This window comes from Sturnira hondurensis, unplaced genomic scaffold (genome assembly GCF_014824575.4).
Source record: "Sturnira hondurensis isolate 20B ecotype Veracruz unplaced genomic scaffold, ASM1482457v3 Scaffold0005279, whole genome shotgun sequence".
NCBI classification, from domain to species: Eukaryota; Metazoa; Chordata; class Mammalia; order Chiroptera; family Phyllostomidae; genus Sturnira; species Sturnira hondurensis.
In genome coordinates this window covers 17,371,992-17,385,521 of record NW_028077910.1, presented here as the reverse complement: position 1 = coordinate 17,385,521, position 13,530 = coordinate 17,371,992, and the positions used below count along the sequence as shown (strand labels likewise).

The following is a 13,530-nucleotide window of genomic DNA, read 5'->3' as shown; positions in this document are numbered from 1 at the left end:
CGGCGGCTCGTTCCTCTGCACCGGGAGGGGTGGCCGCTGCGCGGCCAGAGCCCTGGCATTGGAGGCACAGGGTCAGCTTTTAGTCCTAGTGCAACTGTGGATGTGATTTTTTTAAAAAAGCTATCTGTTGTTTTTAAATAACTTTTTTAGGGTCACAAGGATATCATCTGAACTTGGTAGAAAACTTAAAAAATAAGTATATAAGGAAGAAAAGGTAACTACTCTCTGGTCAAGAGGGAACATTTTTTAAGATAGTAGAAATCACTATTAAAGTACTATAGCTGTTTATTCATGTGCTTATTGTCCTACTGAATGTACCTAGTCATTTCAAATGGATAGGTTTAGTCACCTATGGTTTGGAGTGTGGACACTGGTAGTATTTAACACCTCTTTGTACTCTATACCAATGTCACTTTTCCCCAGAAGGATGGTGACCCTGTGAACCCCTAAAGATCCTCTGTAGGAACACAGGAGTCTCCCACCAACACTAACTGAGCACAGCAGGATCCACAGCTGTCAGGTGAAGTGCACATCAGGAACTGGCCTGCAACCCAGGCATGTGCCCTGACTGGGGATCGGACCGAGATCGCGTGGTTTGCAAGGCTCATACTACCACTGCTAATAGTTTGGTGTGCTCCCCCCAGCTTTTGAATTGGGATTATACTAGATATTATTTGCTACCGTTTTCAGTAAATATAATGTCAGTCTATTTTATTACTGAAAAAAACACTTACAAATTTCAAGGGCTACACCTTATATTATTGCTTAGCTGGTCTTATTTTGTTTATTATTTATCATAAGTTATATTATTGCAGACAACTTTATACCAAGTTTTTAAAAATCATATCTCCAGTTGTTTTGGGGGCTCTGTTTCTGGCAGTGGAAGGAAGGATGCACACTGTGTATGTGTTGTGTACACAGAAATGCAGTCACACATACTATTAACGCAGTTGCCGTCCGGGGACATTTTCCACCGCACCTCCCCACCTGCAGTGTTTGAGAGCGCCGTCTCCCTGCTTCTCCAGACAACACAGTGTCATGTGGAAACTGTACCACTAAGTTTTATAGTTAAACGAAGTGTTGGCCAAATTAATTAACTTTTCTGAGTCTCAATTTCTTCAACTGGAAAAGAAGATGAATAGTGTTATGAAGGACCATTGTCAAAATTAAATGAGCTCATGTACAAGTGACCTGAAGGAGTAGTGTCCTTTGTTTTCAAACTTTCTGAGGTAAGGGTTGAGATGTGACCCCCAGGTGGTGTGTGGTGCACTTAAGTAAGTGTTGTGAAGATAATCAAGAACAGGGCAACTCTTCCAGTATCTGGGCACAATGTGCACTTTACCTGGCACCTGACAGCTGCGGATCCTGCTGTGCTCAGTTAGTGTTGGTGGGAGACCCCTGTGTTCCTACAGAGGATCTTTAGGGGTTCACAGGGTCACCATCCTTCTGGGGAAAAGTGACATTGGTATAGAGTACAAAGAGGTGTTAAATACTACCAGTGTCCACACTCCAAACCATAGGTGACTAAACCTATCCATTTGACATGACTAGGTACATTCAGTAGGACAATCAGCACATGAGTAAACAGCTATAGTACTTTAATAGTGATTTCTACTATCTTAAAAAATGTTCCCTCTTGACCAGAGAGTAGGTGCACCTGAGCCTCATTCCTAACATTTCCTCTCTGCTGTGAAAACTCCCCGGCTTCTTCGAAACCATTGACTTCTGCCACTGCCGGAGGATCAGATGTGGTTCCGTGTGTGGACCAGGTGAGTCTTGGTGCACTCAGTCCCTGCCAGCAGGGCAGCAGGTAATCCGTGAGCTTAGCAACCTGGCTTGAGTTCAGGCAGGAAGATCAGGTGTTGGGAATCAACACTGAGGTCAGTACCAGAACATTCAACAAATGTGAGTCAGCAGCTTCTTTGTTCAGGGCCTTGCAGCTGACCCACAGATGAATTAGGTAAGAGTCTTGCCCTCAAGTTAGGTAGAACTTGCTAGAGATACAAAAGGTACTTGAATGAGAAATGCTATTTAAAAAGTCATAACAAAGCTGGGAGGAAGGAGCGAGCGCTCCTAGCTGGAGTGATTGGACTTGGATCATAGGTGGGACTTGAACAAGAGGTGATGGGGTCCGGGGAAGGGAGTCCATGTGGAGGGATGAGTGTGAACAAAAGCACAGGCATAGGGAAGTATGAAGTGGAAAGGAAGAGCTACTTCCGCTCATGAGACTCCTGCAAGCAGCCTGGAGCAGATGGTGTAGCCAGGAGAATGGGAGGAGGGGAGACCATTTCAGAGACTTGGGAGCCAGGCGGAGACCGGGTATGGAGGAGAGGCCCAGTGTGGAGGGGCTATTCTCAGGAAGAGGCAATGGAGGTGAAAGAGAGGATGAGAGTTGAAGTCCGAAGTAGGGTAGGGGAGAATTTTGTTAGAAAAAGCTGATCTGTGGATGTTTGGGGGCAAAAGAGAGGAGTCCAGTGGAGAGCGAAAGTGTGGAGCACAAACAGTGGAGGCAAGAGAGTCAAGGGCACCAGGCGGGGCTGTTAGATTTGGCGAAGAGAAGTGTTGGTGGAGCCTGGTGATGAAGGGCAGGGCTCTGGAGGCCTGTGGCCTGCAGGCTGCCTGCCAGTAGCACCAGCCACTGGTGGGAGGCTCTGGGCAGGCCCCTTGCCTGGCAGGGGCAGTTGGCTAAGGGGTTAGGGCTGTACATCCTCAAGCCAGGCTGCTGGAGTCAAGCCCTGGCTCTGACACTAACCAGGGCGTGACTTAGTTTCTTCTGCTGTGAAAGGTGGGTAAGGGGAGGACCAGTGCTGCAGGGTTGCTGTGGGAGTCAAATGACTTAAATCAGAAGCACACAGAACAGGGCCTGGCATATAGTATGCTGTTGTATAAAGTATGTTATCATATAAAGGTCTGAAGCATAATTCTGACACGTGGTCCGTGCCCTTTGTTATTGCCACGGAACTATTATCAGACCTACCAAAATTAGGGATGCCTCCTCTTCTGAAATCTACTGACTCCAGTCTGACTCTGTAAATGGGAGTAAGCATACCTAGCTCAGAAGTCTACTGTGAGGATTCCGTAAAGTGATGTCAGTCATCTGGTGTAGATGGGACACTCGAACAGCTTTGGTTCTCATCCCCCTTTCTCTTCTTTACTGACCTAGAATATAGTGGACAGCACCAGTAAAAAGGTGCCCGGGACAGAGTATAAAGTGACAGAGAAGAGCTATGATGGAATGACTTTAAATTTCAAGCCAATACTTTTTTCTTAGAAAATACTATTGTGGATTCTTTGCGTATTAAAAGGAAAGATGAGACATGTTTCTTAGAGCAGGCATGCTTTCTTGAAGGCTACAACTCTTGGAATGTTTATGTGAGAAGCCATAGCTACCTGCCTAGAGGCATTAGACTAGGGGGACATTGCTGTGATTTTAGACATAGGCGAGAAAGATTGCTTCCTAGCAGTCATTGTCCTGTTGTTTTGAATGTTAGTGTGAATCTCAGACTATTGAATGATGAGGTGTGTCACGAGAGGGTGAACATTAATCAGACAAAGACTAGGTAGTTGCCAGGACCCCAGCAGCATCCCCTGGGCAGAGGTGGAGTTGCCCTGGTCCCTCAGGGTGAGAACAATGTCCCTTGGTTTAAGAACCAGGAGGCTGTCACCCTGTGCAGCTGTACTCCCAGGGTGGTGACCTGGAGGCAGACAGCCCTGGGCAGGCACACCCACCCTCATAGCAGTAAGTAGTAGTGAAAGACACGGGGGTTTGCCTCTGTCTGCATCCCCGTGACTATTTTTGGGTTGTTTTGCATGATGAAAGCAATTTCTCAGTTTTCTGTTTCTATTAGCTGGGCCATGGCTGCGTGTGTCCAGTTCCTTCTGGAGGACTGTGGACGCCGTGGAGGCAGCGTCTGTGCCTTGGTCCTCGGACTTGCTCACAGGTTCTTTCTTAGCTGGCTGTCAGTGAATTACACAGAGCGCGGCAGCACTGGCTCCTCTTCCCCTGGGCGCCTCTGCCTTCCCAAGGCCGGGCGTGAAATGGGCCTGGAGCCGGGATTCCAACCCTGTTTTGCTCTGTGACCGTAGCAAGGTTTTTGAAGTTCTGCAGAACTCAGTGCTCGTCTGTAAAATGAGATTAGACAAGACGCCCTCCTGGGCTCTTTCCTGTTCCGAGCCCATGCAGTATAATAACATCATAATCCAGGGTAAATGGATGGAGTTGATTTCCCGCTCCCTTGCCTTTAAGGGATGGCGCACTCGTGTTGCCTCTAAGGCGGAGGAAACCAGCTGATGCGCTGTTTTGACGTTGTAGGAGCAGTAGAAAAGTCTCTTGGATTTTTAGAGCACACTATTTTAGTAATTGTCAATCATCGCCAGATGTTTGGTTTTCTTACGCATTCCTTTTAACCGAAGGAGACAGCACACAGGCACCTTTAATGTGTAACGGCCCCGTTTAGGGAATGTTTCCGCCCTCACTATCTCATGTGCCTCCCCACAACATAACACCCGTGTTTGTGTGTCTCACCTCCCTGTGGGCGGCCCAGCCTCCTGCAGGTGGCCTGCCTGATCATCCAGGCCTGGCCCTCCACCTGGGGCTCTTAATGTGCTTTCTGTGTGTCCCAAACTAGGGCCCACTGCTCGTCCCTGAGGTGATCCTGCAGGGGCACATGCACATGGACACTCTCAATGGTTTTGTGTTCCTTTTGATGAGTATTAGGAAGAAATGTACAACGTGCACCTCAGACCTATGAATTCACGGCTACTGTGGCAGAGGAGAAGGTTGAGTTTAAAAACAAGTGATTCAACTTAACGGAAAATATTTACTAGTAGAGGTGAAACTCAGATTTGACAAAAGTCCTGGAAGCGGCACACAAAACACTATTTATTTGATCTCCTTCACATTTACTAGGCACCTATAAAGCACCAGGCCATCTTTCCAGAGCTTTTTGTGTTCATTCCATTTAATCCTTACAGTGGCTCGTGGCCTTGTTACATCCACATCCTTCAAGAGTATGGCTCTGGTTATTTACTTTTCATTTGTTGCTGATTAATTTTTTTTCTTCTTTACCCTGGGTTGCCTCTCTCTGAATAGGCTCAAGCATATTCCAGGTTACATCTTTGAGCCATGGCTATTGTATTTCCTGTCCAAGGTTGACCTCTCTAGTTCTGTCTCTATAAATTGAATATTATGCTTCTCCTGGGATTGGGTAACATCATACTGCAATTTTAAAAGTTAGCTTCAGTTTACATCATAGTTTCATTTTATACAGCTAAATTGATTCATTTTTCACATTTGCCCTTCAGCTTCTTGTGTATTTCTGGTGTCGGCCATCAAAAGATATCACACATTGTGCCTTCTTTGTCTGAGGCTGCATAGACTGGGGGCAGATTAACGTGAGTTCTGAGGTCAGGCCAGCCTTGGTCTGAATCCTTCCACCGGGCTGTCTCCACCAGTCACTGTCTATGTGACCTTGGACCTCAGTCTCTTTCCTTGTATAAAGGGAATAACAATATTCCACATTCAGAGACGTGGGAGGACTAAATGAGGTATAAAAGTTTTCAGGGCAGTGCTGAGTGCATAGAAAGACCCCTTCAGCAGGTGCTGTCAAGGCTGTCCCCTTTAAAGTCTTCATTTTCAACTTTAAAGTCACCAGGCTTCATCTATTACTTCATGTCCTCACTCTCCCCACCACTGGAATCCCCCAGGAGCTCCCCAGGCCTGGGAAAATCCCCCAGCTCTACAAGAATGGTCTCGCCAAGGGGCTCCCCTTCTCGCTTTACCTCGAACCCCATTCTTCTAAGATTTTCACTTACGTCTCATTTAAAATCCTTTCTGATGAGCAGGGATCAAACGTCTGTCTGGCATGCCCTACCTGCGTATGGAGAGGATCCATCCGTCGTCTCTGGAACAGCGAGGCCTTGGTCTCAAGTCCCCTATGTGGATTCCAGCAAATCGTGTCTGCTCTCTGAGCTTCAATTTCTTCATCTATGTAGTGGAAATAAAAACGCCTGTGTTACCTGTCTTCTAGGATTTCAAAGGTTAGGTCCAATGGTATATGTAAAAGTTTATGGTATGTTATTATATTCTTTTTATTACCTTCTGCTCTGAGACACTGACTCACGTTCAGCTGAGAAAATGGCTTGAGACCATGGCTACCCTTGATCTGCTTTGCTAGTCAACGTGAGGTAGGTACATCATACTTCTCTCCCAGGCCCTAGACAGGGTGTCTCAGGCTCACACAAAGACCACGGCATCACCCTGTTTTCCCAACACCAGCAACCGTTTGCTGAATACTTAGATACACGGCACTTTCTCTAGATTATTCAATGTAATGCTTTCCAGTAATCCATGGGGTGGCTATTTTTATTATTTCCACTTAATGGGAGAAAACCGGAGCTTAGAAAAGATTGAACCCAAGGTCAGACTTGAGTAAGTAGTAGCGCTGGATGGCAGATGTCACCTCTCCCCCCGCAGAACACGTCCTTCCACGGTGCGGGTCTATTGGAGGTTGCTGCTGAGATGTAAAGTTAGTAGTTTTTACTTGCACTTACAATCATAGTTTAAGGTTGCTTCACATGGACTTCTGGGAGTCACAGCTCCCCACCTCCCACATCTGAGGTCCTTCCATTCGCCCCGCAGTGTCTGGCCAAGAATAGCTCTGGTGGGGAGGAAGTCACCCAGACAAGGCAAAGGGCTGTGTAAAAGACTGGACAGTGAATTTCCGTGTTTTCTGAGGCTTCTCTTCCATGGGAGCTGTTTCCATCCGAAGAGCTATGTGAAAACCGAGGTCCTGGAGGCCCCTGTGAGGCATCCTTCATTAGATGAATTTCATTCATTTCAGATCTTAGGTGTAAGTCTGAGTCTCTGGCCTGCTCCCTCCCAGAGGACCTCTGAGACGGAGTAAAGGTTCCACAGCAACAGCTGCCCTGGCCTGTCCGATTTCAGCTCGTGGCTGTCACTAAATGGCGTGTGCTAATGTCCTGCTGGAGGGTGTTGCGGTTGCGCTCTGTGCTTTCGCTCAGTGGGAGGAGGAAGCAGCGTAGCTCCGAGGAGGACTTGCTCACCGGTCTCTGGAGCTGAGAGTCGAGACGATGCTTCCTTTGCCCAACCGCCTCCTGAGCCAGGGAGTCAGTCTTCCAGTTCGGGAGAAAAATCTCCTTTCAGAGGCAGGATAAATTGGGCGTTTTGTGTGCATTAGTGCACTCATTGCAACCTAACTACAAACAGAAACTTGCCAAATATTTCTTCAGTCACCAGGAGATTAAACTGGGCTCCAGACCAGGTCTCTGACTCTGCTTTCCAATCCAGGAAGGGCCCCTGAGTGCTTATTACAATTGGGCTGTTGGCAAGTGCCCTTTTCAAAAGTCCGTGGATTTTACTGAAGGTAATAACCCTGGCTGCTAAATCCTGAAACCTCAGTGACTGGACATTATTTTCTACTCGTGGCAGTCCATTTGAGGGGCAGGAAGTTCCAATCAGGTAGAATGTGGGCTCCAGGCTGATGAGAGTTCTGTCACCTCCCACTTCTGTTTTCTAAGGTGGATGGTGGTTGAGTATGGACGCTGATCCAGCAGAGAGAACAGGAGGGTCTTGCGCAGGGTACTTGATGGACCAGGCCTGTCAGTGGCACCTGTGGGCAGAAGTGGTATTGTCTGGAATCCAGTCGCATGACCACACTGAACTGCAAGGGAGACTAGGAATTGTGGGCCAAACAAATGCCTAGGAGGAGAGGGAAATGGGCGTGGTGAACACGGTCAGCTCTGGTCACACTCAGCCGTGGTCAGAACAAGTGAAGGAGCAGCTGAGGGAGAGCCCAGGTGTTTGTGGCAGCTGGGGAGAGGCCAAGGCATACCTCTTCCTTCACTGTTACTCTCCTCCTTCAAAGTCTGATCTGCCGACCTGGCCTCAGCCACATGGCGGGTCAATCTCTTTCAGTTTCTCTCCTTGGGACTCACTTTCCTGTTTCACTGAGATGACGGCCCTTCAGAAACCTGAAGGTAGATGGTGATCTGATTTGCTTGGCAGGGACTTGGACCCCAGCCTCATTTCTGTCTATCCGTGTGTGCTCAGCTCTGGTTTTGAACAGCTCAGAATCTTTTTTGATTGTCCTAAGAACTGTGTAGGGATGGAGGAGCCGGGAGCCTCCCTGCAGCTCTGTTTTATTCTGTCTCTGTGAGGTCCTGAGCTGGAGTGGCCGCCGTGCCCCAGGTCATCCCTCCCCATGGTAACAGCACTGGCTCGGTGCCCCAGACACGGGCTGATAGCTCACGCGGCAGCCTCAGGCACATGGAACCAAAGGTCAGAGGGCACTTGCTGAGGGCCAAGAGAGTTCACTGTTTCAGTATGATATTCCAGAAATGTCCAGGTGTGTGTTTCTCAGGGGAGCTTCTGTAACAGTGTGTTTATTCCAACAATGCAATCCTCCCACAGTTTCTCTGTAAAGCACCCGCAGGATTCTTGAAGATGGATAAGCTTCTGTTTCAGCAGCAGGGTACAGCATGGTCTTTAACGTGATGTTGTTAAATATAACTGCACATCGTTTATGATATCCTGGCCTTCCTTCTCTGGCTCAATATCCTCACATAAAATGCACACACATTTTTGTGTGAAATGGTAAGGAATTTGAGTAAAAATTGATGAAGAACATATGGGTTTGTATTCAAGAGACCTAGTTTATTGCAATAGCTCTCATTTGAAATACTTCACTTACAAAAAAAATTAAAGCCCAAGGTGAATTTCTTTAGCTTAATCTTCATGATTAATGGATTGGAGCTTTGAACATCAGGAATGAAACCAGCTGTCCAAAGGGCTGTTGAATTATTTACTGACCCCCAAGGTTAAGAGGAGACTGTCCGCGTAAACAAGGCCACATGTGGGGCGCAAGAGGAAAAGCGGCCCTTTCCATCTCAGCCCAGTGGTTCGAATGATGTGACCTTTCAGACACCAGTTGCTTGTTGGACAAAATACTAAATGCTTAAATCTGTTTACGGTATTTTAAGTTCCAGATGGTCATTTATCCAAAATAAAGGCCAAATAAATATTAAGTTTAAATGTGTTTTCAGTCAAATGAATTTTCAATGAAGTCAGTATTCAGAATTCAAAGACATTCTTTTGTTATCATATGTAATATTGAACAAAAATTTAACTCAAACTAGAAAATTAAATAGAAATTCAGTCAAGAGTTTTTGATCATCTATTATGTTCCAGTTCTGGACATAGGGGGACACATAAGACAGGCTTCTTGCCATGAATAATCTTGGAGATTTGTTTGGTTTTCAGGAAAAATAAGACCACAGTATAGTTTTATTGATGTAATATTAGAAGTGTGAATGAAATGCTATGAAATGAGATAAAGGACGGGGAGACAGGGAAGAGATGTGTCAGAAAAAAAACACATGCAAAATGCACCGTTTCAACTGGCCTTTTACAAAGGTGTGCAACAGTTTGCGGGAATGTGAACAGCAAGGGGCCATGAGGCAGTGCGTGCTCCGTCGCTCAGGAACAAAGCTGACCTTTTTTTAGGCTAGGAATCCTCTTAACCAGCAAGTTCCTAGGAATGGGAAAAAGGTTTGTGATGTGAACAGATAATGTTTCTAAATGCAGAAAATATTCACGCTTAGGCCTTGTTCTCCTAACATTGTCAGAGAATGAAAACTTTCACTCAAGACGTTTTTCCCCCGAAACTTCCTATTTTAGGGGTCGAGGCTCTATTTTAACTTTTTAAACCTGAAGAAAGAACCTGACTATTCCAGTTTATCTTCGTAAATGTCAACGGTTGTGCTGCATTAAATGCCCTCAGGGACTGTGAAGGCACATAGAACTCTTTGCCTTGAAAACTAGAGGCCTTACTTAGCCATTTTGTTTTTAAGATTTGGCTTCTGTGTTTTTTCTCCCCGCATTACTTTTTCTGAATTCTCACCCGTCAACTGTTCTTGCTGTTGCTGTCAGTAGGTCTGCCTCTCACAGCCTTTTTCGTCTAACTTGCTGTCTTGACTCTGCTGAGGAATAGGGCGTCGAGTCTGCCTTCCTGGGATTCTGAGCAGGAAAGAGCAAATGGTTTATGAATTGAAGTTGCCCTGGAGGCTTGAAACATGTGCCTTGTGATATATTATTTGTTCATTTGTTTATTTTTGGTTGGGATTCATGGAGCCAGGTTACTAAAAAGGTGACCTCTAAAAAAATCCAGTTGTTACTTTATCTGAACTAACATTTGAATCTGTTTAGGGAAATGCCAAATGCTAAAGTTGCTTGAAGTTGCTTGAGGTTTATCTTGGAATAATTCTGAGAGATGTTAGAAAAACAAGCCATGGAGGACACAGTTTCTCAAATTGTTGGTGGGGCACTTGTACTCCAGATTCCATGATTTTGCCAGCTGAAAAGAACATTCTGTCGCAAGGTGAGCAAAGTGAGTTTGTCTTCCACAGCAGAAATAGGCTTTTTCAATAATATCATCTTGGAACTTGAGTCAGTGATGAAACATATACAGTTATTATATAGAGGCAGTGTGATATATTTGGGGATTTGAAATATATAAACTGACTTAGCTTATCTAATTCTATGGGGGGAGTATTGTTTTACTTATTTTTCTAAGGAAGAAACTAGAAACTCAGAGTACTCACATCACTCAGCAGTATCTATTGGGCAAGGATTTAAACCCCCTGTCTGTCTGACCTCTAAGCCCAGGCTCCTGGAAATTTGCACTTAGATCCAAGTCCTTACAATAACTGACCCTTTAAAGCATTGTTTTTTTAAAAAATTTTTTTAATTTAACTTTTGTTCAAGTACAGTTTTCTTTCTTGTATTCCCAGCCCTGCCCCCCCCTAAAGCATTGTTTTAAATCATTAGTATTTGTATTTAAATTTTTAAAAATTAGATGTATTGGGGTGACATTGGTTAATAAAACTGCATAGGTTTTGTGTCCTGCCTAGTGTGGCTCAGTGGATTGAGCATGGACTGTGAACCAAAGGGTCACCAGTTCAACTCCCAGTCAGAGCACATGCCTGGGTTATGGGCCAGGTCCTCAGTAGGGGGCACGTATAAGAGGCAACCACACATTGATGTTTCTCTCCTTCTCATTCTACTTCTCTTCCCTGTTCTCTAAAAATGAATAAGTAAAATCTTTGAAAAAATTTTAAAAAATTACGTAGGTTTCAAGTGTACAATTTTATGATATACTACCTGTATATTTCAACAATAACTGACTCAGTATTGTCAATTTACCTAGCAGTTTCCTTCCTTATTTGTAAAACAAGAGAATTAACCAGTAGAGTTCTAAGATTTCTTGCAGCTTTGTGTAGAATCCCAGATTTTTTAGATCCATCATAGTGCCTAGAAGAATGTGACCAGGAGGTGGATTGGTTCAGATGGAAAGAGCCCAATACGACCTCTCAGCACTGCTTTGGATCACAAAACTGAAACTATACATCTTTAGGCCTTGCTTTTGGGCTGAGATTCACTTTTCCTGTTGCTTCTCTGGGTCCCAGCCTCCCAGCCTCCCAGCCTTGTTTGTCTCTGACGAGGTCCAGACCCTGAAAGGAGGACCTGCAGAAGGAGGCGGATGAGCCCCGTGGCAAAGCATGGGGAGCAGTGACTGTGAGGTGTGGGATTCTTTGCAACTTTCTAGTCTGCTTTCCAAGTGGACACTGAAGCAGTGGTGGAGAGATGTCTTATTATGGGATGAACAAACTAACTTTATCCAGACAATCCTTCACTTTAAAAAGGATCAGATCATATTTAAAGCCATCCCATCCATTTTGTAGTCACGTAGCCCATAGCATTGAAGTGCCTTGAAAATTGTCGTGTGCTGAGCCTGTCCAGGCCTGCCACATACAGCTATGCCACCTGGGCATTGCAACACTAGGGGCTCCATCCACATGGACTGTGAGGTCACGGCAGTTTTTAGAGTTGTGCCATGTGGAAGATATTATAACAACAATCACCACTTGCTCGGTTACTTATTCTGTGCCAGGTGCATCAAATACTGTATTTCCTTTATTCTTTACAACAGCCCTGTGAAGTAATATGGTATATTTTTCCAGAGGAAGAAACTGGGACTCAGAAAGTGCCTTCAGTCCATTCACTAGTGTGTTGTAGGGGTAGGATTCAAACCCAAGTCTTCCTGATTTCACAGCCCATGCTATTTCCACCATACTCTACCTGCATTCCATGGAAATTCTTCTCAGCCAGGCCAGTGCAGCCTGGGAGAGGGAAAACATTTTCTCAGCATCCTGGAAGCATTGCTTCAGTGCTGACTCGACCGTGCCTGACCACAAAACCATCTCAAACCTTCCATGGCCCAACAGCGCTCTGTGCCCCCAACAGCCATCTTTCAAGGCATTTTTGGCCACAGAGTGTATATTTGCGCATCAGGGTCCCATCGGCCATTTTCTTTGCATTGGCTTTACACTGAAGGCCACATATTGGCTCCATATCTAGAGGTGAGAAAAAGACCATGATGCATAGAAGAAGGCTCATGTCTCATTTTTCGTGACTGCTTTCCCCGTTCACCTGTTTCTTCCTTGGCTCTTACAAATTAACCTGCTGTGAGCATTTGTGGATGGGTTTCCGTGTGGACATGGATTGAGTCCCTCTGGGCTAAATAACCAAGGGTGCAACTGCTGTGTCACATGGGAAGTCTGATATGTTTAGTTTTAGAAGAAACTGCAATACTTTGGGGGGAGTGGCAGTACCTTTTTACACCCCCACCAGCAGGTTATGAGTGATCCAGTTTCTCTGAGTCCTTGCCAGCATTTGGTGCTAATGTCATGCTTATTTTAGCTATTCTGGTAGGTGTGTGGTGCTATCTCAGTGTGGAATTAATGTGCATTTCCCTAGGGGCTAATGATGATATGATGACCATCTTTTCATGTGCTTATTTGCCGTGCGTACCTCCCCTTCAGTAAAATGTTTGTTTATTATCTTCTGTCCATTTGCTAATTGAATTGTTATGTTTTTATTGAGTTTGGAAACTTTCTACATTCTAGTTATAAGGTTTCTGTTGGAAATGTGGTTTGCAAATATTTTCTTTCTGTCTGTAATTTGTTTTTTCATCCTCTTTACAGGGTCTTTTACAGAGCAAAAGCTCTGAATGTTTATAAGACCCAATTTACAAACTTTTCCCTTTATGAAGTGTGTTTTTTGATATCAAGTGTAGGAGTTCTTCACTTTGCCCCAGGTCCCAGAGTTTTGCCCTTAAGTTTTTACCTGGGAGTTTTATCATTTTACATTTGACATCAAAGTCTGTGGTCCATTTTGAGTTAACTTTTGTACAAGTATGAGGTGTAAGTCAAGGATTCACTTATTTTTGTCTGTTTTTGCTCATTGATGCCCAGCCACCCCAGCACTGCTTATTGAAAAGCCCGTCCTTCCGTTGAGTTGCTTGTACACCTTCACCAAAAGTCGGTTGAGCATATCGGTGAGTGCCCTCTGCTTTTCACAGCCACCATACTGATAAGTCCTATGGTTTGACAGCAACATCTGAAGAAGAAAAACAGTTAATGGACCTGTTGTCCAAATGAATCATGCCACTA

General features: G+C 45.1%; 1 long non-coding RNA gene across 1 annotated transcript; it reads right to left on the bottom strand.

Moving 5' to 3' along the window:
- Positions 1–541: 541 nt before the first annotated feature.
- On the bottom strand, positions 542–7,687 carry LOC118987477 (uncharacterized). Its single transcript, XR_005066578.1, has 4 exons — positions 7,677–7,687; positions 1,786–1,792; positions 1,658–1,663; positions 542–603 (listed from the first exon to the last, which is right to left on the bottom strand). It is a non-coding gene; the product is annotated as an uncharacterized LOC118987477 (long non-coding RNA).
- Positions 7,688–13,530: the final 5,843 nt, after the last annotated feature.